The sequence below is a fragment of the Tursiops truncatus genome, chromosome 16 (genome assembly GCF_011762595.2).
Source record: "Tursiops truncatus isolate mTurTru1 chromosome 16, mTurTru1.mat.Y, whole genome shotgun sequence".
Classification (NCBI taxonomy): Eukaryota; Metazoa; Chordata; class Mammalia; order Artiodactyla; family Delphinidae; genus Tursiops; species Tursiops truncatus.
In genome coordinates, this window is record NC_047049.1 from 58,604,033 (window position 1) to 58,626,384 (window position 22,352).

Consider the following 22,352-nt stretch of genomic DNA (forward strand, 5'->3'; position numbering starts at 1 on the left):
TTTTCTGTTCATCAGTTGAGACATTTGGGTTCTTTCTGCTTTTTAGCTATTACGAATGAGATAAATGAGGTGCTTAGCCCACAAAATAAGGATACTAAGGGTTGTGCAAGTGCAACATTTAAGGAGGCGGTCACTTACTCTCAGGGTTGTGCAAGTGCAGGGTTACTTGATTGACCTTGAGAGTGAGTGCCTTCTTAAATTTTGTACCTGGGAGCCTCCAGTGTCCCCCCATAGTCTTGGCAGCGGATTGGCTTTCCTTGAGCTTCACTGAATATCAACCACCTAAAAACACTGAGTAAGAAGGTATGCTTTACTCTTTGTCACTCTCCTGTTCAGTAGCGTTCAGTGATCTGCCATTGACTATCAAAGACTAACCTGTGATTTGTGATTCTAGTTTTATTTCTAGTTAGATTTCCACTGTCTTATTTCAGCCAGTGTAAACTACTTTCTATTCCCTAACAAGTCAAAAGCTTTTCTATTATCCTGAGTTTGCCCAGTGCCATTTTTCACCTGGAACTGATACATTGAACAGAACCTATTTGTGGTGGCATTGATGAGGGTGAACCACTATTTGAGCTTATGAAACTAATCTTGTTCAGATTCTAGTTCCCAAGTATTAGACATAATCTCCTTCCTCTCTAGATCACAGGTATTTTTCAGGAAACTAGTTAGGAACTTTCTGACTAGATTTCTTACTCAGAATGCAGAAAGATGTGTGTCCCTAGTCAGGACAGATTCCATAGTTATGGTTTAAATTTTTCTCTTTTTTTTGTTTTGGCCACGCAGTGCAGCATGTGGGTTCTTAGTTCCTTGACAAGGGATTGAACCTGTACCCCCTTAACCACTGGACCACCAGGGAAGTCCCCAAATTGTTATTTTTCCTACATTTCCTACAGTATCCTCAAATTGCTTTGCTTAGTTCTTGCTGAGCAGTGCCCAAGGGGATTACTAACGTTATGCAACTGATTTGTTTGTGCCAATCTCTGTGCCAATAAAGCCATGCAAATTTGAGGCCATTAAAAGTAAAATCAAGTCATAGTAATGCATGTACATTATTTAAAAGTGAAATGATACTTTAAGGCTTATAAGGAAAAACATCTTTCTTCTGCTCTACTCTTCCTTACCGACTCCTGATTCTTGTTCTTCAGAGCACTTTTTTTTTTTTTTTTTGCAGTATACGGGCGTCTCACTGTTGTGGCCTCTCCCGTTGTGGAGCACAGGCTCCGGACGCGCAGGCTCAGCGGCCATGGCTCACGGGCCCAGCCGCTCCGCGGCATGTGGGATCTTCCCGGACCGGGGCACGAACCCGTGTCCCCTGCATCGGCAGGCGGACTCTCAACCACTGCGCCACCAGGGAAGCCCCAGAGCACTTTTAAATGTTGTCTTTTTTTTCTTTTTTGTATTTACCTTCATATATATTTCTAAATAGTATGCTTAAACTGCTATTTCCTACCTCCACCCCCATACACACACACTTTGTCTCCCAATGTAAGTATAACATTTTTTTTTTTTTTTTTTTTTTTTTTGCAGTACGCGGGCCTCTCACTGTTGTGGCTTCTCCCCTTGCGGAGCAGAGGCTCCGCAGGCTCAGCGGCCATGGCTCACGGGCCCAGCCGCTCCACGGCATGCGGGATCTTCCCGGACCGGGGCACGAACCCGTTTCCCCTGCATCGGCAGGCGGACTCTCTACCACTGCGCCACCAGGGAAGCCCACTTTTACTTTTTTTTTTTTTTTTTTTTTTTGGTTAAATTAGTTGTGGTAAGCAGAATAATAGCCCTCTCGAATATATCTGTGTCCTTATCCTCAGAACCTGTATGTTCCCTCATGGCAAAAAGGAATTAAGGTTGCTAATCAGCTGATTTTAAAATAGGGAGATTATCCTGTATTATCCAGATGGGTTCAATGTAATTAAAAGGATTGTTAAAAGTGGAAGAGGGAGGCAGAAGAGATGCTATGTGAGAAGGACTCAATCTCTGTTGCTGGTTTTGAATATGGAGGAAAGAGGACCGTAAGCAGAGGCATGCAGGCATCCCTTAAGCATCTAGAAAAGTCAAGGAAAGATTCTGCAATAGAACCAGAAGAGAACAGTAGCCTTACTACCACCATGATTATAGCCCAGTGAGAGTGTGTTGGACTTTTAACCTCAGAAGTGTAAGATAAAAAATTTGTGCGTTTTTTTTAAAAAATTAATTTTGGCTGCGTTGGGTCTTCGTTGCTGTGCGCGGGCTTTCTCTAGTTGCAGCGAGCGGGGCTACTCTTCGTTGCAGTGTTCAGGCTTCTCATTGCGGTGGCTCCTCTTGTTGCGGAGCACGGGCTCAGTAGTTGTGGCTCGTGGGCTCTAGAGCGCAGGCTCAGTAGTTGTGGTGCACGGGCTTAGTTGCTCCACAGCATGTGGGATCTTCCTGGACCAGGGCTCGAACCCATGTCCCCTGCATTGGCAGGCGGATTCTTAACCACTGTGCCACCAGGGAAGACCTCCATGTAAATTTTAGAATAAGCTTGTTTAGGTCTAAAGAAGGCCTTTCTGGGATTTTTATAGGAATTGCATTAAACTTATAGATTAATTTGGGGAGAATTGACATTTTTATCACGTTGAGTCTTCCAATCAATGAACAAGCTTGTTTATTTATGTCATCTTTGATTTCTTTCATCAAACTTTTAGCATACAGACCCTGTACATGTTTTTGGAAAGTGTATATACTTAAGTATTTAGTTTTTTTTACAGTGATTGTAAATGGTAATGTGTTTTTTATTTTGTTTTCTGCATGTCTGTTGTTAGTACAGTTGACCCTCCAACAGTACAGGTTCGAACTATGCAGGTACACTTATAAATGGATTTGTAAAAATAAATGCATACTGTAGTACTACATAATCCTCTGTTGGTTGAATCCGAGGTTATGGAACTGCCCATACTGGAGGGTGACTGTAAAGTTATAAGTGGATTTTCCTCTTGCTTAGGGGGTTCTGCACCCTGACCCCTGTGTTGTTCAAGGGTCAACTGTATATAGAAATGCAATTGGAACTTCCCTGGTGGTGCAGTGGTTAAGAACCCGCCTTCCAATGCAGGGGATGCGGGTTTGATACCTGGTCAGGGAACTAAGATCCTACATGCCGTGGGGTAACTAAGCCCAGGCAACACAACTAGAGAAGCCCACGCCCCGCAGCGAAGACCCAGCGCAGCCAAAAAAAAAAGAAAAAAGAAATGCATTTGATTTTTTTGGTGTTAATCTTATATCCTGTGGCCTTGTTATTACTTCTAGGAGTGTTTTTGTAGATTCCTTGGGATTTACTATGTAGACATTATGTCATTTGCAAATAGAGTTTTATTTCTCCCTTTCCAATCTGTATGCCTTTTATTTCTCTTTCTTACCTATTACAGTGCCTAGAACTTCTAATATTATGTTGATTAAGAGTAGTGAGAGCAGACATCCTTGCTTTGTTCCCAACCTTAGGGGGAAAGTATTTAGTATTTCACCTTTAAGTGTGATGTTAGCTGTAGGTTTTTCTTTTTGTTTTTTTGTTTTTTGGCTGTGCTGGGTCTTTTGTTTTGGTTCGTGGGTTCTTCTTTGTTGCAGTGCACGGGCTTCTCTAGTTGTGGCATGCAGGCTCCAGAGTGTGCGGGCTCAGTAGTTGCGGCTTGTGGGCTTAGTTGCCCTGTGGCATGTGGGATGTTAGTTCCCCAACCAGGGATTAAACCTGCGTCCCCTGCATTGGAAGGTGGATTCTTAACCACTGGACCACCAGGGAAGGCCCCTGTAGGTTTTTGTGTAGATGCTTTTTTATCAAGTTATAAGCACATATTTTAAAAATTTCAGGTGAAATCATATTTCTTCTGCAGTGCTTCTCCAGATTCTCCCAAGCTAATATTTACCCTCCATGTTTCAACAGCATTCTGCTTATATTACTGTTACTGAACTCTTTCTTAATTGTTTTCTGGTTGATTTGTGTTCATCCATCCCTCCTTCAGACACATACACCCTCTAGGCTATGAGGGCAGATGCTGTTTTACTAATTTTCATATCACTAGTTTAGAACAGTGTGCCTGGCACCATTGAATTGTTTGATTGAGTGAGGGAGTGAATGAATGAGTAATTGAACAAGAGAATAAAAAACTCTCTCTCACAGGGCTTAAGATAGTTTTTAGTGATAAGGGTATGAACTTTGGAGCCAGACAGCATTCAAATCTCAGCCCTTCAATTTAATACTACTGTGCAAAGTTGGTCAAATTATGAAATATTTCTGAACCTTAGCTCTCTTATCTGTGAAATTAGTATAATAATAACCTACTTGAACAAATTAAGTGAAATAATAAATGTTAATTCTCAGTGCAGTAGCTATCATGTTGTAGGCACTCAAATTTTAGTTTTCTTTCCTTTTTTTCTTCATTGAACTGTATTTAATGATAGTGATTATAAAATCACTTTGTGAACCGCAGAAAGTTATTTCAAATACTGTTCATGTTTGTGTTAAAAACAGTCAAACTGGTCTTCCCTGGTGGCGCAGTGGTTGAGAGTCCGCCTGCCGATGTAGGGGACGCGGGTTCGTGCCCCAGTCTGGGAAGATCCCACATGCCGCAGAGCGGCTGGGCCCGTGAGCCATGGCCGCTGAGCCTGCGCGTCCAGAGCCTGTGCTCCGCAAAGGGAGAGGCCACAACAGTGAGAGGCCTGCGTACCGCCAAAAACAACAACAAAAAAAACAACAACAAAAAACAGTCAAACTAATTTTGATTATGTTGGTTTAAGGGGAAAAAATAGGGACATGAGAAAATGGAGAAAGTTTGAATAACTTTTGTTGAGCAATATAATGTGCCAGCCACTATGCTCAACACTTTACATATAGTAATCCATTTAATCTTTACAATAACCTATGAAGCACATACTTCCTCTGAAGGATTATTTCTTAGTTTTTTAATTGTAGTTTCCTTACTTCCACCCTTTCTAAATAAGCCTCAGGAATGGGGCTAATACACTTTAATGCAGATTTCAAACTTTGTATAGAATATGAAGAAGAATAATTATTTTATTTCTAAGCTTTCATTTTAGTATTTGGGGACTGTGTACTTTAGGTTAAGTCTTTGTTTTTTCAGCAAACCTTAGTGGTGATATTTATAGGCATTGCAGGTTTGGTTCCAGACCACCACAATAAAGAGAATACTGCAATAAAGTGACTCACCTGAATTTTTATATCCCACTGCATATAAAAATTATATTTATACTGTAGTCTACTAAGTGTGCAATAGCATTATGTCTAAAAAATGTACTTTTTTTTTTCCACGCTCCGAGGGCTGCAGGATCTTAGTTCCCTGACCAGGGATTGAGCCCGGGGCCGCAGCAGTGAAAACGCCAAGTCCTAACCACTGGACCGTGAGGGAACTCCCAAAATTGTACATATCTTAATTAAAAAATACTTTATTGTTAGAAAATGGTAACCATCATCTGAGCCTGTAATGATTTGTAATCTTTTTGCTGGTAGAGAGTCTTACCTCAGTGTTTATGGCTGCTGACTGATCAGGGTGACAGTTGCTGAAGCTTAGGGTGGTGGTGATGGTTTCTTAAAATAAGAATACAATGAAGTTTGCCACATCAATTGACTCTTCCTTTTATGAATGACTTCTCTGTACTATGCAGTGCTGTTTGATAGCATTTTACCCACAGTAGAATTTCTTTCAAAATTGTTGTCAATCCTCTCAAACCCTGCCACTGCTTTATCAACTAAGTTTATGCAATATTCTAAATCCTTTCTTGTCATTTCAGCAATCTTCACAGCATGTTCACCAGGAGTAGATTCCACCTCAAGAGACCACTTTCTTTGCTCCTCCATAAGGAGTAACTCCATATCTGTTCAAGTTTTATCACGAACCCCTCAAAGTCATCTATGAAGGTTGGGAATAAACCTCTTCCAAACTCCTGCTGATATTGAAATTTGACCTCTTCCCATGAAGCACAAATATTCTTTTTTTTTTTTTTGGCCACGCTACGTGGCTTGTGGGGTTTTCGTTCTCCAACTAGTGATCGAACCCGGGCCCTTGGCAGTGAGAGCATGGAGTCCTAACCACTGGACCGCCAGGGATTTACCCACAAATATTCTTAACAGCATCTAGAATGATGAGTCCTTTCCAGAAGGTTTTCAATTGACTTTGCCCAGATCCATCAGAGGAATTACTATCTATTGCAGCTATAGCCTTACGAAATGTATTTCTTAAATAATAATGAAGCTGCACACCCAGATAGGGACTTGAACCCACTGTCTTTTAATTGTGATCACACACTTGGTCTCAGGACTTAATGAAGCTCAGGTTCTTTTTCTTTTTTTTTTAATAAATTTATTTATTATTTTTATTTATTTATTTTTGGCTATGTTGGGTCTTCGTTGCTGCGCGTGGGCTTTCTCTAGTTGCGGCGAGCAGGGGCTACTCTTCGTTGCAGTGCGCGGGCTTCTCATTGCAGTGGCTACTCTCGTTGTGGAGCACGGGCTCTAGGCACGTGGGCTTCAGTAGTTGCATCACGTGGGCTCAGTAGTTGTGGCTCACGGGCTCTAGAGCACAGGGTCAGTAGTTGTGGCGCACGGGCTTAGTTGCTCCGTGGCATGTGGGATCTTCCCGGACCAGGGATTGAACCCTTGTCCGCTGCATTGGCAGGCGGATTCTCAACCACTGCGCCACCAGGGAAGCCCCGAAGCTCAGGTTCTTTATGTCTCATCACAGAAAGAATTCCGTGAGAGACAAAGTGATAGATAAGGAGTGGATTTATTTAGAGATACACATTCCACAGACAGAATGTGCTCCATCTCAAAAGATGAGAATGGTTTTGGGAGAAACACACTCCACAGACAGAGTGTGGGCCATCTCAGAAGGCAAGAGGCCCTGAAATATGGGGTGGTTAGTTTTTATGGGCTGAATAATTTCATAGGCTAACGAGTGGGAGGATTATTCCAACTATTTTGGGGAAGGGGTGGAGAGTTCCAGGAATTGGACCACTGCCCACTTTTTGACCTTTTATGGTTAGCCTCCAAACTCATGGCACCAATGACACTGTAGGTGTGGCACTTAGATGCTAGTGTATTATAGTGAGCATATAATGAGGCTCAAGGTGCACTGGCAGTCGAATCTTCTGCTGTCTTGGATGTAGTTGATTCTAACCAGTGTATGTCATATCCTCAAGGGCTATGTCCTTTTTTTTTTTTTGGCCGCGCCCTGTGGCGTGTGGGATATAGTGCCCTGACCAGGGATCGAATCCACGCCCCCTGCGTTGGAAGTGTGGAGTCTTGACCACTAGACTGCCAGGGCAGTCCCTATGTCATTCTTTTAGAGGTTGTTCCCTGCCCCCTTCCCTTCTATTTCAATAAGACCTGAAAGTCAGTATTACTCGTTAATCCATGAGCTGCAGAATGGATGCTGTGTTAGCAAGCATGAAAACAACATTAATCTGGTTGTACATCTCCATCAGGACTCTTGGGTGACCAGGTACATTGTCAGTGAACAGCAATATTTTGAGAGGAATCTTTTTTTCTTATCTCAACAGTGGACTTAAAATATTCAGTAAACCATGTTGTAAACAGATGTGCTGTCATCCAGGCTTTGTTGTTCCGTTTGCAGAGTAGACTTAGCGTAATTCTTTTTTTTTTTAAATATTTATTTATTAATTTGGCTGTGCCAGGTCTTAGTTGCAACATGCGGGATCTTTGTTGCAGCATGCAGGCTCTTTAGTTGTGGCGTGTGGGATCCAGTTCCCCAACCAGGGATCAAACCCGGGCCCCCTGCATTGGGAGCACAGAGTCTTGACCACTGGACCACCAGGGAAGTCCTGACTTAGCATAATTCTTAAGGGCTCTAGGATTTTCAAAATGGTAAATGAGCATTGGTTTTAACCTAAACTTGAAACTGTGCACCTCAGATTGGGACTTGAACCCACGTGCTGGGACTTGAACCCAGCCTAAACCCAGATTGGGACTTGAACCCATGAGTCTGGGACTTGAACCTGGCCAAAACACTGATTGGGACTTGAACCCACGGTCCTTTAATTAGAATCTCTCACCTGGTGTCTGGACTTACTGAGGCTCAGGTTCTTTGTGTCTCAGTGCAGAAGGAATTCAGGGAGAGGCAAAGTAATAGGCAAGAAGTAGATTTATTAATAAAGGACGCTTGTGAGAGATGCAAGTGGTCAGGCAAGGAGGCTCTGCCCCAAGGATTAAGTGGGCTACAATTTTATAATAAAAGGAGAGTAGGGGAGGGGAAAAGACAGCCTTCTTCAAGTAGACCTCAGGCTTACATCACTAGCTCCTCCTTCGTATTGGGCAGGACAGTGTCTGACCGTATGGGTCAAACTAGGACTGTCATTGCGCTTATTCAAATCAGTAGAAGGGTGGTAACATTTTTCTTTCACCTAATGACCTGGGACATATCTCCTGCTTTTATTTATCACTTTATAGTTAAGCAAGGCTGCTGTGTTCCACGACATTCTGATAGCTTTCTTGAGCGATCATTAACTTACAGTGGTCTCCCAAAGTTTCCTAGGTTTCCCTCTCTATAATCCCATACTGGGACTTCTACAACTACCTGTATAACTATCCTATCCTATCCCTATCAAAGTCACCAGTTGCATTGAAACCGAGCAGGACCTTGTGGGGCCTTCCTGGGTACAAAAGCCCCTCTGTGTCCCCTGTTTCTTGTTTGTAGAGAAACGTTTTAGTCTCCTAGGCCTTCCTTGAGTTCCACAGAGTAGACTCAAGCAGTTAGTAATTAGAGAAGTGAGGGAATGCAGAAGCAAAGGAAAAGCAGTCAAGCAAGAAAAGTAATGATAGCTTAAACAATAGTTCAGCTATAAAACAGAATCACGGGCTTTGCTGGTGGCTCAGTGGTTAAGAATCCGCCTGCCAATGCAGGGGACACGGGTTTGAGCCCTGGTCCAGGAAGATCCCACATGCCATGGAGCAACTAAACCCATGTGCCACAGCTACGGAGCCAGTGCTCTAGAGCGCACGAGCCACAACTACTGAAGCCCGCATGCCTAGAGTCCGTGCTCCACAACAAGAGGAGCCACTGCAATGAGAAGCCCGCACACCTCAGCAAAGAGTAGACCCTGCTCACCACAACTAGAGAAAGCCCATGCAGCAACAAAGACCCAACTTAGCCATAAATAAATAAATAAATAAAAACAGAATCACAGGACTCCTAGTTCCTCCTCAAGTGATATACATAACAATCTGATGCATATCTTTGAGTTGTTCTGCAGAAAATAAAACCACCACCCAGGTGGAGGTGACTGCATGCTGACCACAAGTGCTAGACCCCAGACTGGTTAGAACCAGAAAGTTGATGATTAAAATTTCCAAAATGTCATCCTGTTATCTCATCTTCAACCAACCAGAAGAAAGTCCATGAGCTGATCTTGGCACCCTGCAACCCTCATCCCTAATGTTGCCTTTAAAAACCCTTCCCTGAAAGCCAACAGGGAATTCAGGTCTTTTGAGCATGAGTTACCTGTTTGCCTTGCTTGGCACCCTGCAATAAATGCTGTACTTTCCTTCACCACAACTTAGTGTCAGTAGATTGGCTTTCCTGCCTATTGGACAAGTGGACCTGAGTTCAGTTTGGTAATAGCATTAGCCCCTAACAAGAGAGTCAGCCTGTCCTTTGAAGATTTGAAGCCAAACTTTGACTTCTCTCTAGCTATGAAAGTCCTAGATGTCATTTTCTTCTAATAGAAGGCTATTTTGTCTACATTGAAAATCTGTTGTTTAGTGTAGCCACCTTTATTAATTGTCTTAGCCACATCTTCTGGATAACTTGCTGCAACTTCTACATCAGCACTTGCTACTTCACCTTGCACTTTTATGTTACGGAAGTGACTTCTTTCCTTAAACCTCATGAACCAACCTCTGATAGCTTCAAACTTTTCTTCTGCAGCTTCCCTACTCCTCTTAGCCTTCATAGAATTGAGTAGAGTTTGGGCCTTGCTCTGGAGCAGGCTTTGGCTTAAGAGAATGTTGTGGCTGGTTTGATCTTCTACCCAGACCACTTAAACTTTCTCTATATCATCAGTAAGGCTGTTTCACTTTCTTATCATTTGTGTGTTCACTGGAGTAGCACTTTTAATTTCTTTCAAGAACTTTTCCTTTGCATTCACCACTTGGCTAACTGTTTCATGCATAAGGCATAGCTTTTGGCTTATCTCGGCTCTTGACATGCCTTCCTCACTAAGCTTAATCATTTCTAGCTTCTGATTTAAAGCGAGAGACATGTGACTCTTCCTTTCACTTGAACACTTAGAGGCCAGTGTAGGGTTATTAATTGGCCTAATTTCAATATTGTTGTGTCTCAGAGGATAGGGAAGCCCTTGAAGAGGGAAAGAGAAGGGGGGACAGCTGGTTGGTGGAGTGGTAAGAAGAAAGCAACATTTATCAAATTTGCCGTATTATATGGGCATGGTTTGTGGTGCCCCAAAATAATTACAATAGTAACATCAAAGATCACTGATCACAGACCACCATAACAAATATAATAATAATGAAAAAGTGAAGCACAATAAAGTGAGGTGTGTTTGTACTTTCGACTTCCTTCTATAGGTGTACATTAGCTACCCCCAATATATTAGGTTCTTCAGTTTTATGAAATTGATCAGAGCAATAAATTCATTTATTGCCTATGGCACATCAGTTTTTTCCAACAAATATCACAGTAAAGCTTGAATTGATTTTTGTTTTTTTCTTCGGCCGCACAGCATGTGGGATCTTAGTTCCCCCACCAGGGATCAAGCCGGTGTCCCCTGTAGTGGAAGTGCACAGTCCCAACCACTGGGCCAGCAGGGCAGTCCCAAGCTTGAATTGATTTTTGAAAGAAGAGAAAAGCACCAGACTGTTTGAACTAGGATTTAAAATATTTCTCACTCAGTAATTTATATTTAGCAGGTTTAGACCTATTTTGATTAGTTCTCTCTCTTTTTTTTTAACTGTGGTAAAATACACAATGTAGAATTTACCACCTTAACCTTTTATAAGTGTACAATTCAGTGTATTAAACATATTCACATTGTTGTGCAACCAATCTCCAGAACTATTCTCATCTTGCAAAATTGAAACTCAACACCCATTAAACAACTCCCCATTCCTCCCTCCCTGTAGTGCTTGGCAACCACAATTCTATTTTCTGTTTCTGAATTTGACTCTTCTAAGTACTTAATATAGATGGAATCATAGAGTATTTGTCCTTTTGTGCATGGCTTATTTCACTTAGCATAAGGTTCATATATGTTGTAGCATGTGTCAGAATTTCCTTCCTTTTTAAGGCTGAATAATATTCCATTGTATGTGTATGTTACATTTTGCTTACCCGTTCACTTGCATTTCTTCCATCTTTTGGCTATTGTGGATAATGCTGCTATGAACCTGCTTTCAGTTCTTTTTTTTCCCCCAGTCTTATTGAGATATAATTGACATACAGCACTGTATAAGTTTACGTTGTACAGCATAGTGATTTGATTTAAATACATCATGAAATTATTATCACAGTAAGTTTAGTGAACATCCATTATCTCATGTAGATACAAAATTAAAGAAATGGAAAAAAATTTTTTTCCTTGTGATGAGAACTCTTAGGATTTACTCTCTTAACAACTTTCATATATAACATACAGCAGTGTTCATTATATTTATCATGTTGTACATTACATCCCTAGTACTTATTTATCTTATAGCTGGAAGTTTGTACCTTTTGATTGCCTTCATCTAAATCTCCCTCCTCCCCCTCCCCACCTTGGTAACCACAAATTTGATCTCTTTTTCTATGAATTTGTTTGTTTGTTTTTGAAGTACAATTGACCTACAACACTATGTTAGTTCCTGTTACACAGCATAGCGGTTCGATATTTCTATATATTTCAAAATGATCACCATGCTAAGTCTAGTTATGATATGTCACCAAAGATATTACATAGATATTGAATATATTCCCCAGACTGTACATTTCATACCCATACTCATTTATTTTGCAACTGGAAGTATGTACCTCTTAATTTCCTTCACCTATTTCTTTTCTCCCCCCAGCCACCATTCCCTCTGGAAACCACTTATTTGCTCTCTGTATCTATAATTCTGTTTTGTTTTGTTTACTCATTTGTTTTGTTTTTTAGATCCCACATATAAGTGAAATCATTCTTCTTTTGATCTTTTGCACTGTAATTTGATGACTAGTGCTCTGTTTGGATTCCTTTCTCTTTTTTTGTGTGTGGTTTTATTATAGATTTTTGGCTTGTGGTTACCATGGGGTTCATATTTTTTAATATCTTTTAAAAACATTTTATTTATTTATTTATTTTATTTTTCTGCATTGGGTCTTTGTTGCTGCGTGTAGGCTTTCTCTAGTTGCAGCAGGTGGAGGCTACTCTTCATTGTGGTACGCAGGCTTTTCATTTCGGTGGCTTCTCTTGTTGTGGAGCACGGGCTCTGGGCACGTGGGCTTCAGTAGTTGTGGCACAGGGGCTCAGTCATTGTGGCTTGTGGGTTCTGGAGCGCAGGCTCAGTAGTTGTGGCACACGGGCTTGGTTGCTCTGTGGCATGTGGGATCCTCCCAGAGCAGGGCTCGAACCTGTGCCCCCTGCATTGGCAGGCGGATTCTTAACCACTGTGCCACCAGGGAAGTCCCTACCATGACGTTTATATATAGCTATATATCTATATGTATGTGATTATTTTAAGTTACTGATCTCTTAAATTCAGATGCATTTTGACAGCCCTGCATTTTTACTCCCCCCTGACTCCCCACGCATGTTTGCTGGTTTTGACATCATATGCTACATCTGTGTGTATCCCTTAACTACTTATTGTGAATACAGATGATTTTAGTACTTTTGTCTTTTTACTCTTCTACTAGCTTTACATGTGGTTGGTTTACTACCTTTACCAATGAGATTTTTCTTTTTGTAGTTTTTATATTTCTAGTTGTGGACTTTTTTTTATTTTACTTAGAGAAGTCTGCTGAACATTTCTGTAAAGTTGGTTTGGTGGTGCTGAACTCTTTTAGCTAGCTTTTTCTTGTCTGTAAACTTTAGATTTCTCTATCAAATCTGAATGAAAGCCTTGAAAGGTAGAGTATTCTTGGTTGTAGGTTTTTCCTTTTCATCACTTTAAATATATTGTGCCACTCTCTCTAGCCTGCAGAGTTTCTGCTGAAAAGACAGCTGATAGCCTTATGGGAGTTCATCTGTAACTTGTTGCTTTTACATTGCTGCTTTTAGTATTCTGTCTTTATCTTTAATTTTTGCCACTTTGATTACAATGTGTCTGTGTGTTGTCCTCTTTGGATTGATCCTCTTGAGACTCTCTGTGCTCCCTGGACCTGGATGTCTGTTTTCTTTTCCAGGTTAGGGAAGTTTTCAGGTATTATATCTCGAAATATGTTCTCTGTCCTTTTCTTTCTCCTTTCCTTCTGGGACCCCTACAGTGTGAATGTTAGAATGCTTGATGTTGTCTGAGAGGTCTTTTAAGCTGTCCTCATTTGTTTTTTCTTTTTTCTGTTCAGCTTCAGTGATTTTCACTACTCTGTCTTCCAGCTTGCTGGTCCATCCCTCTGTATCATCTAATCTACTGTTGATTCCTTCTAGTGTATTTTTTATTTTATTTATTGTATTCTTCAACTCCATTTGGTTCTTCTTTATATTCTCTAACTCTTTGTTAAAAACTTCTGACTTCTGACTCTTTTCATCCAATCTTCTCCTGAGTTCTTTGAACATTTTTTTTTTCTTTGAACATTTTTACAATCATTACCTTGAACTCTTTATTGGGTAGATTGCTTATCTCCACTCACTTAGTTCTTCTGGAGATTTATCTTGTCCCTTCATTTGGAACATATTCTTCTGTCACCTCATTTTGCCTAATTTGCTGTTTTTATTTCTATATATTTGGTAGATTGGTTATGTTTCCTGATCTTGGAGAAGTGGCCTTTTGTAAGAGACATCCTATGCATCCCAGTAGTGCACTTCCCTCTGGTCACCAGAGCTATGTGCGTGGGTCCTTCTGTTGTGGTGGGTTGACTACTATGGGTGGTCTGGTAGGTGTGGCTGGCCCCCTCTCTGGTTGGTTGCCATGTCCTGACTTGTGCAGAGGCTACTGGCTGCTGGTGTATGGGGCCAGGTCATGAGGAGGCTGGCTCTGGGGCTCCAGGGGTCCTGGGGCTAGTGCTGGCACACTGATGGGCAGAGCCATGTTCCAGGGTGGGTGGTTGTGGGGCTGGGGGTCCTGGATCTAGTGTTGGCCTGCCTATGGGTAGGGCTAGTTCCTGACAGAGCTGGCTGTGGGGTCTGGGGTGTCCCAAGCTGGTATTGGCCCACTGGTGAGTGGGGCTGGATCCTGAGGCAGCCAGCTGAGGGGTCCAAGGTGTCGCAGAGCTGTTGTCAGCTTGCTAGTGGGTAGGGCCAGGGCCCAGGGGCGTGGGGGTGGGCAGGTTCCTGATATGGTTGACTCTGGGGTCCTGGGTATCTTGAAGGTGGTATCAGCCTACTGGTATTGGATTCCTCTGCTGGTGCCTGCCCACTGGTGGGAGAGGCTGGTCCTGAGGCTAGTGCTGGCCCACTGGTGGGTGAGGCTGTGTCCCAGTGTCTCTGGCCAGTCTACTGGTAGGTGGGGCTGTGTTCCTGCTTGGCTAGCTGCTGGACTGAAGTGTCCCAGTACTGGTGCTGAGAGGCTGGTAGGTGGGGCTGGGTCTCGGCATTAATAAGCTAAAGGGTGGATTCCAAATTGGCGCTTGCCAGTACCAATGTCCGCATGGTAGAATGAGCTCCCCAAAATGGCTGCTGCCAGTGTCTTTGTCCCCAGGATGAGCTCCAGTTGTCTCCTGCCTCTCCAGGAGGCTCTCCAAGATCAGCAGGGGGTTCTGACCCAGGCTCTTTTCAAATTACTTCTTCTGTGCTGAGTCCTGGAGTGTGTGAGATTTTGTGTGTACCCTTTGAAAGTGGAGTCTCTATTTCCCACAGCCCTCTGCCTCTCCTGAAAGTAAGCCCCACTGGCCTTCAAAGCCAAATGTGGGGCTTGTTGTCCCGGTGCAAGACCCAGGCCTGGAGAGCTGGTTGTGGGCCTTGGACTCCTTGTTCCTTGAGAAGAACCTCTTCAACTGTAGTTGTCCTCCCACCTGTGGTTTGCCTACCTGGGGATATGGGTTTTGACTATACCATGTCACCACCCCTCCTACCCAACTTTTTGTGGTTCCTTCTTTATTTCTTTAGTTGTAGAAGATCTTTTCTCCTGGTCTTCCAGTTTTTCTCATCAGTATTTCCTCTGTAAATAGTTGTTATTTTGGTGTGCCCGTGGGAGGAGGTGAGTTCAGGATCTTCCTACCTCACCATCTTGGCCAGTCCTCTCAGTTCTTTTGGATATATACCCATAAGTGGAATTGCTGGATCGTATGATAATTCTGTCTTTAATTTTTTTGAGGAATTGCCTTACCATTTTCTATGGTGGCTGTACCATTTTACATTCCCACTAGGAGTTCCAGTTTCTTCACATCCTCATTCACAGCTGCTATTTTCTGTTTTTTTTTTCTTTGATAGTATCCATCCTAATGGGTGTTTTCAATTTTCATTTTGGTTTTGATTTGCATTTCCCTAAAGACTCGTGATGTTGAGCATCTTTTCATATGCTTATCGGCCATCTGTATATCTTCTTTGGAGAAACGTCTATTGTCCTTTGTGCACTTTTCAATCACTTGTTGTTAACTTCTAGGAGTTCTTTATATATTCTAGATATTAACTCCATATCAGATAAATGATTTGCAAATATTTTCTCCGATTCTGTGGGTTGTCTTTTCACTCTGTTGACTGTGTCTTTTGATGCTCAGAAGTTCTCTGTTTAAAAATTTTTATTATTTATTATTTAAGACATTTAAGAAGAATAATACAATAAGGAACCTTGTGTCTACTATCCAGCAAATTAAATATTACTAAATAAGTTGAAGCCTCCTTGTTTTCTCCTTCTTGATCACAAGTCCCTTGCCATCTCTCAAAGGTAACCACTAATGAATTTGATGTTATTCCAACTAGTTTATATTCCTAACTCAGCCTGTTAGTGTATTAGAAGCTTACCATGACAGAGGTAAAAATACTGCAAAGGTCCTGTGGAAGGCTGAGATGCGAAGGGCTATTTATTAGATTTTTTTTTTTAAGTTGAAAGCCCAGTCCAGCACCGTCAGACAGTTTTATATAACAGGTGCACAGAAATATTTGTTGAATGACTATTTGGTACCCAGGTACTTTTTTAAAAAAAAATTTATTTTAGGGCTTCCCTGGTGGCGCAGTGGTTGAGAGTCCGCCTGCCGATGCAGGGGACACGGGTTCGTGCTCCGGTCCGGGAAGATCCCACATGCCGTGGAGCGGCTGGGCCCGTGAGCCATGGCCGCCGAGCCTGCGCGTCCAGAGCCTGTGCTCCGCAACGGGAGAGGCCACAACAGTGAGAGGCCCGTGTACTGCAAAAAAAAAAAAATTATTTTATTATTTACTTTAGGCTGCGTTGGGTCTTTGTTGCTGTGAACGGGCTTTCTCTAGTTGCGGTGAGTGGGGGCTCATCTTTGTTGCGGTGCGCTGGCTTCTCATTGCAGTGGCTTCTCTTGTTGCGGAACACGGGCTCAGTTGGTCCGCGGCATGTGGGATCTTCCCGGACCAGGGCTTGAACCCATGTTCCCTGCATTGGCAGGCAGATTCTTAACCAGTGCACCACCAGGGAAGCCCAGTATCCAGATACTTTTGATTGAAGACAATTAAAGTACCAATATTACATCACTTTGAAGTGAATTCTACGTATCTTTTGAGTTAGTATTATTATGTGTTTTACCAATAAATGGACAGCTATGGCAGAGTAAATGTTTTCTTAGAAGTAATGAAACTGAGGGGCAAACTTGGGTTTGGAGCATTTAGCTGTAAATGCATATAGTGCATTTAGCTGCCTCTGTTAATTGAGACTTGTAGACAAGACAAGCAGAATAAGAGAATGGAGAAGTATTACATTCCTGGTTTAAGAAAATGAGTTGTAAGTTCTGAAAAGGGTGATTCGTCAGGTCTGACTCTGGGCAAGGACCTGTTGAAACAAATAGCGTGATGTTCACAGGGTAGAAGTGAAGAACCTGACCTCCATTATAAGCTGAAAATGAAATCCTTCTCTAGTGAGGCCATACTGGGAGCAGCAGCAGCTGCTACTGCTATGCTGCCGCCTGAATTTGGTGGCTATGTGAGGTGGCCAGAGCAGGAAATGATTCCGTGGCAGTAGGCATGTATAGAGAAGGACTTGTTCTGGCTCTGTCCAAGTGGTTACACAGGTTGTGGGTGTCACTTTAAACATACAAAGACCTGCTGGCTGGAGGAGGAGCAACTTCCTGAGGATCAGGTGCACATCTGAAGGGATGAGCTCATCCTTCTAACCAGACCTGCTCTAGATGCTGAGTGAATGTTTTCCTAATTGCAAGTCCTGCAGCTGGGAGAAGCAGGAAATGGTTGAAGCTTCAGGCACTTTGTGAGTAGCAAATAAACAGAAGCAATTTTGGGACTCTTTTGAAATGTGTGGTTGTGAATATCAAGTTGAAGGTGACACATGTGCACATTCATTTTTTTCTCTAAGTTGAGGTTTGCAGTAAAGTGTGTCGATGGTTGAGGAAAGCTTTGGTGGTTTTAACTTTATTCTAGTGATTCGTTTTGAGGTGACTTAATAGTTTATTTCCTATACTGTCTTGTTTTATTTTGCTTCTTTGGGAAACAAAAATCCTGGGGGTTTCTTTTTAATTTCCAGGGATCTCTATGGCTTTTTTAAAGCTTTAGTTAATGGGACTTAGCAGCTTTTTAAGTCCCCTGTGCTGGCTTTCAGAGCCCTATGCATGATTGTATTTTGTTTTAATTTACCTAAACTATTCACTTTAAGTAAGCTTCTTTAAAATCAAGTTGGCTTAAAAAAGAAATATCAATTATTAATTATTTTTTAGTAAACTTTTTTCTTTTGAGATACTTCTCAAAATTCACACAGAAATAGAGGTCTGATATACTCTTTACCCAGTTTCATCCAGTGGTAATATCTTGTAAAACTGTAGTGCCAAATCACAACCAGCATATTGACATTGATACAGTGAGGGTACAGAATATTTTCATCACCACAGGATACATCATATTACCCTTTTACAGCTATACCCACTTCCTTTGCATCTACCCACTCCTTAACCCCTGTCAACCACTAACTGAAAAATCAGTTTTTAAGCAAGAAGCTTTGTGTGCTGTCTTAAGTAGTTTTGTGTTAGAGATCTACATGACCTTATGAAAAGAGCCCTAGGCTGCAATAGGAGATTTTGGTTCATTGTAGCTCTTTGACCTTGGGTAAATAATTTAAATTTCTCTGTTCTTCGGTTTCCATATTGTAAAATAGGATAATGGTATATTAATTTCTATTTAACCTATTTATAGGATTTTTGAGAAATTCTAAAGTTCTTTAAAAAATAAGCACTCTATAGATTATTACTAGCAGCAAGGACAATAGTTTTCAAACTAGGAAGTATATAGCAAATTGTAAACTACAAACTATCCCAGATGGCAAGAATGATCATTTTAAAGTGAATTTAAATTTTAAGGCTCAGTTGAATTTCAGAGTACTGAATTAACTGGCTGATGATCTCAGAGTCACTGTTGTTAATCTTTGAGAAATCATAAAAACCAGAGACAAATGTCCTGATATCCAAAAAGAGGAAAGTAGTTGGAAAAGTGCAGACCTGTAAAATTAATGTTAAATACAGAAAAATTAAATTATAAGTGATCAAACAGATGATATGGAGTATTAACCCAAAAGATTTAGTATAGGCTGATTTATCATAACAAATTTCTTCTATTTCTATTCTTAAATTCTATTACTTCTATTTAGAATTACAAGGTTAATAGATCAAGAGATTGTTCTTGTTACAGTCATAATCCCACAGTTTCCCAGTCTTTCTTTCTTTTTTTTTTAAATTAAGGATACTTTAATTAATTAATTAATTTTTATTTTTGGCTGAGTTGGGTCTTCCTTTCTGGGCAAGGGCTTTCTCTAGTTGCGGCAAGTGGGGGCCACTCTTCATCGCGGTGCGCGGGCCTCTCACTTTCGTGGCCTCTCGTTGCGGAGCACAGGCTCCAGACGCGCAGGCTCAGTAGTTGTGGCTCACGGGCCTAGTTGTTCCGTGGCATGTGGGATCTTCCCAGACCAGGGCTCGAGCCCATGTCCCCTGCATTAGCAGGCAGACTCTCGACCACTGCGCCACCAGGGAAGTCCCAGTCTTTCTTTTTTTAACAGCTTTATTGAGATATAATGCACATACCATATAATTCACCCATTTAAAGTATACAATTCAATGGCTTTTGGTTTATTGCATTTTTTTTTTTTTAAAGTAGATGTACCATTACATTCTCCTAGAATTGTACAAGGGCTCCAGTTGTCAGGGTTTTTTTGTTTTTGTTTTTTTAATTAATTAATTTATTTTTGCTGTGTTGGGTCTTAGTTTCTGTGGGAGGACTTTCTCTAATTGTGGCAAGCAGGGGCTACTCTTCATCGCGATATTAATGTTTTTTAATGTTTAAATTAATGCAATTTATTTAAACATCTTTATTGGAGTATAATTGTGTTACAATGTTGTGTTAGTTTCTGCTGTATAACAAAGTGAATCAACTATATGTATACATATATCTCCATATCCCCTCCCTCTTGCGTCTCCCTCCCACCCTCCCTATCCAACCCCTCTAGGTGGTCACAAAGCACCGAGCTCCCTGTGCTATGCAGCTGCTTCCCACTAGCTATCTATTTTACATTTGCTAGTGTATATATGTCCATGCCACTCTCTCACTTCGTCCCAGCTTACCCTCTCCCGCTCCCGTGTCCTCAATTACATTCTCTACGTCTGTGTCCTTATTCCTGTCCTGCCCCTAGGTTCATCAGAACCATTTTTTTTTTAGATTCCATATATATACGTATTAGCATACGGTATTTGTTTTTCTCTTTCTGGCTTACTTCACTCTGTATGACAGACTCTAGGTCTGTCCACCTCACTACAAATAACTCAATTTCGTTTCTTTTTATGGCTGAGTAATATTCCATTGTATATATGGGCCACATCTTCTTTATCCATTCATCTGTTCATGGACACTAAGGTTGCTTCCATGTCCTGGCTATTGTAAATAGTGCTGCAGTGAACATTGTGGTGCATGATTCTTTTTGAATTATGGTTTTCTCAGGGTATATGCCCAGTAGTGGGATTGCTGGGTCATATGGTAGTTCTGTTTTTAGTTTTTAAGAAAAAAACTGTTCCATACTGTTCTCCATAGTGACTGTATCAAGTTATGTTCCCACCAACAATGCAAGAGGTTTCTTTTTTCTCCACACCCTGTCCAGCATTTATTGTTTGTAGATTTTTTGATGATGGCCTGTGTGCGGTGATACCTCATTATAGTTGTTTTTTTAAAAATTAATTTAATTTATTTATTTTTGTCCGTGTTGGGTCTTCGTTGCTGCGTGCAGGCTTTCTCTAGTTGCGGAGAGCGGGGACTGCTCTTTCGTTGCGGTGTGCGGGCTTTTCATTGTGGTGTCTTCTCTTGTTGTGGAGCATGGGCTCTAGACACGTGAGCTTCAGTAGTTATGGCACACAGGCTCAGTAGTTGTGGCTCACGGGCTCTAGAGCGCAAGCTCAGTAGTTGTGGTGCATGGTCTTAGTTGCTCCACGGCATGTGAAATCTTCCTGGACCGGGGCTCAAACCCATGTCCCCTGAATTGGTAAACGGATTCTTAACCACTGCGCCACCAGGGAAGTCCACCTCATTGTAGTTTTTTTGTTTGTTTGTTTGTTTTTGTTTTTGTTTTTGCTGTACGCGGGCCTCTCATTGTTGTGGCTTCTCCCGTTGCGGAGCACAGGCTCCGGATGCGCAGGCTCAGCAGCCATGGCTCACGAGCCTAGCCGCTCCGTGGCATGTGGGATCTTCCCGGAGCCTAGCCGCTCCGCGGCATGAACCCATGTCCCCTGCATCGGCAGGCGGACTCTCAACCACTGCGCCACCAGGGAAGCCCCTCATTGTAGTTTTGATTTGCATTTCTCTAATGATTAGTGATGTTGAGCATCCTTTCATGTGTTTGTTGGCAATCTGTATATCTTCTTTGGAGAAATGTCTATTTAGGTCTTCTGCCCATTTTTGGATTGGGTTGTTTGTTTTTTTAATATTGAGCTGCGTGAGCTGCTTGTATATTTTGGAGATTAATCCTTTGTCAGTTGCTTCGTTTGCAAATATTTTCTCCCATTCTGAGGGTTGTCTTTTCTTTCTCCCAGTCTTTCATGATACATTTATAGCTGTTATATAGTAAAATATGGTTTGGTTGATTGACTAAATGAATGTGTTGAAGATTGAATAATTGTATCCACTTAGACTCTTGATTTCACCAGGAAAAGCCTCTGGTGGATTTTCTTTGGACCTTGGATAGAGTAAAACAATTTTATTTTTATTTATTTATTTATTTATTTTTGGCTGCGTTGGGTATTCATTGCTGCACGTGGGCTTTTCTCTAGTTGGGGTGAGCGGGGGCTTCTCTTCATTGCGGTGAGCGGACTTCTCGTTGCGGTGGCTTCTCTTGTTGCGGAGCATGGGGCTCTAGGCGCATGGGCTTCAGTAGTTGTGACACATGGACTCAGTAGTTGTGGTGCATGGGCTTAATTCCTCCGCGGCATGTGGGACCTTCCCGGACCAGGGCTCGAACCCATGTCCCCTGCATTGGTAGGCAGATTCTTAACCACTGCGCCACCAGGAAAGTCCCATTAAAACATTTTTAAAACAAGTTAATCAGAGATGTAAGTATTGCAAAGATGCAGGAGTAGTTAATTTGACAGATGATAAATAAAGCCTTAAAAATTACGTCCATAGGGTGAAATCATGGGCTCAAACTGAAATTATACTTAGCAGGAGTAAGTCCTTGAATATTAAATTCAAAACTTCAAATGCACAATAACAGGATGAGGAAGAGCTGGTTGGGCAGCAGTTCATGTGAAAAATATCTGGGAATTTTGGTTAATCACAAATGTAGCAGCAACTGCCTGTGCAATGTGGCTGCTAAAAACACCTTCAGCTATATTATGTTTATCCAGGTCATAAAAGTTTTGGTTCCAATATATTTTTGTGCTAGGTTGGAAATACATTTTGCATATTGGTTTAAATGGACACTGATAAAGTTGAGAGCATTCTAAGGAAGGGAGACTGGACCAAAAATGGTCTGAAAACCATTTATGTAGGAAATTGTTGGGATTTGAGGAGGGGAGTATTGAGAAATTTTAAAATAATTTTAAACATTTATTTAAATTTTATGCAATTTAAAATGGAAACATGGGTATTTG

General features: G+C 41.6%; 1 protein-coding gene across 10 annotated transcripts in view; it reads left to right on the forward strand.

Annotated features, from left to right (window-relative positions):
* Positions 1-4,711: 4,711 nt before the first annotated feature.
* The window catches only part of USP54 (ubiquitin specific peptidase 54), a 131,311-nt gene continuing 113,670 nt past the window's right edge, over positions 4,712-22,352 (forward strand). For 2 of the 10 annotated variants that reach the window (XM_033842039.2, XM_073793443.1), the window contains exon 1: positions 5,428-5,881. The gene's annotated coding sequence lies outside the window, so the exon portion shown is untranslated. Of the gene's footprint in view, positions 5,882-22,352 lie in introns of all 10 variants that reach the window. The other 8 variants (XM_033842036.2, XM_073793444.1, XM_033842043.2 and 5 more) reach the window with 7 other exon arrangements.